The following is a 2,394-nucleotide window of genomic DNA, read 5'->3' as shown; positions in this document are numbered from 1 at the left end:
ATACACACAAAAAAATTGTAATTATGAGAGGTGATGAATAAGTTCATTAGTTTGATTATGGTAATAATCTTACAATACATATGTATTTCACAACAGGTATCATACAGCATATATATATATACACATATATAATTATATATCAAGTTGTACACCTTAAATGTATACAATTTTTATTTGTCAATTATACCTCAAAAAAAGCTAAGGAATAAAAAAGCATAGGACTTAATGGAAGGACTTTGCACTATCTATTTGGGTCACTCAGAATCTCCTTGCTTCTTTTCTGATAAAGCCACAAGAAATATGTGTTTCTCAGGCCCCTCTGAGATGAAATGGGAGCCAGAACTCTGGTTTTGAGACTCTTAGTAAAGTGGTCCTCCCTCTACATCCAACCATTTCTTAGTTTTTCAGAGCCGAAAGAAACATGTAGAATTACCTACATAATGGTTCTCTGGGGATATCCATTATATAAATGTCACACCCATAGAAAACAGGTGCTCACTGTACCATATTCCACCTCTCTCTCTCCTACTATCTAGGAATTCATCTGGAGGTTGTGATGCAGCCCCTGAAAATTGCTAAGTTGGACTCCTCTATGTTCCCCGACCTATACTCTACTTCCTCCAGGGAGGGAGGGACAAGGTTCTCCCTTTCCTAGACTGCAGTAAGACCAGGCTGGCCCTCAGTTTGGGCTGCAATAGCAAAAGCTATCAACAGCTTTAGAGAGACCCTCCCTGAGCCAAAGTCAAGAGGCTGAGGAGGACAACCTGAGGATAATTCCGTGGAATCCTCCATGGCAGCTGAGACTACTTACTGCTGGGCGAAACTTCTCTGATCGAGGAACCCTTTGGAAAAAAGCCCATGCAGCCCCTGACAAAGCTCTAGGATTCCCCCATCTTTAGTATTTCTGTATTGTCCACAGTGAAGTCATAGGCCAAGAATGAGGATGAATAACCTTTCACTGGGTCAGGTTCAGATGGACACATTACTAACTGGTGATGGTGCTGGATGTTATGTTTGAACTTTCCTGTTTATTGTTAATAATATCCACACAATTGAAAAGGAACTGCACAGATAATATGACAAAAGAAAACTTTCTTTCTTGGTTATTAAATATATGTTTTACAGCTGCATTTATATTTATAACCTAATTAGCTTTTTAAGATATTGTGTGGTGATTGCAGGGGTGGGGGTATAAGGGGGGTAAATGGCAATGGAAAGCATACAATAAAAATCATATTTGAAAAAAATAAAATAAAAAATTGGCATGCACAAATTGCATTGTAACTTTAGCTAGAAAAAGACTTCATTAACCTTGGGTTGTTTTGATAGAATTTGTGACTTTAAAAAATAAAATAAAACCAAATCTCATGGCCTTGCTAGAGATGGGTCCCATAGAAAAATTTCTCTTCCAAACCTTAGTGGACTCCAGCAACCAGGAATGTAAGGGTTCCTCACAGGAAAAATAAAAATGTGGAGAAAATACTCTGTCAGTGAGGTTCAGCCAAAATTAGAACCCATGCTAACTATTTTAACCAGACATAGACTCACTATAAAGAATTGGGTGCTAATAAAACTATTGGAAATTCTGGAAGAGTGAAAGTCAGCAGGAGCTGCCATAGGTTCAGATATCGTGGTCACAAGAGAAAGGAAGGGGCTGCCACCCAAAATCGGAAACATGCAAGTAGCTTCTGCCACCTTCTCTGCTTCTTGCAGCTCCAAGACGGGTGAGATCACAACTACTCACATCTGGACACGTGGGAAGCCTACTCATAAGACCACTACCACTGCCCGGGACAGAAAAAACTATTGGCAGAGCCTTGCCAATTTGAAACCCTGCTAGTAAAATAGCTGAAAAAACATAGCTCCCCAGCTTCCACCTGTGGCATTCCATGGGAAAGTTCATAAGGGTGTGCCAGTGACAATTCTGGCTGATACCAGAATTACTCCAGCAGGCAAGCAAACCTTCAAACCCATCTTCCTCAGAAAAGAACCCGACAATACACCTCTTCTGTCACTGAGAAAACTCTAAGAACACAATTACTTTTCCAGGGCGTATGATCATCTCCCCAGGCATTTTGTGACCCTAGAAGATGAAGGAGTCCCCCCTGACAAGTTACGGAGAAAATGCTCATAGCCAGCGTAACAATATTACAGAACTTCTACCATTGAGACACACTCTTAAAGGAGCTTTGTGTAAAATGTTAATGGAACATTTTCTTCAACAATAAAAATCCCCCTTAAAGGAACACCAGAAAGAAAAGAGGAATCTCTCTGTTTAAGGTTAGATTCATTCTCCTCAATGTTCTTAGGAAATTTTAATTTTGTTTTCTTGACAGATGGTCAAATCATTCAGATCAAGAAAAATGACAAATACTTCATATATTTCCCAAAGAT

The sequence above is a fragment of the Desmodus rotundus genome, chromosome 2 (assembly GCF_022682495.2).
Source record: "Desmodus rotundus isolate HL8 chromosome 2, HLdesRot8A.1, whole genome shotgun sequence".
Lineage (NCBI taxonomy): Eukaryota > Metazoa > Chordata > Mammalia > Chiroptera > Phyllostomidae > Desmodus > Desmodus rotundus.
The sequence above is the reverse complement of the archived record's forward strand: the minus strand, read 5'-3'. Positions refer to the sequence as shown.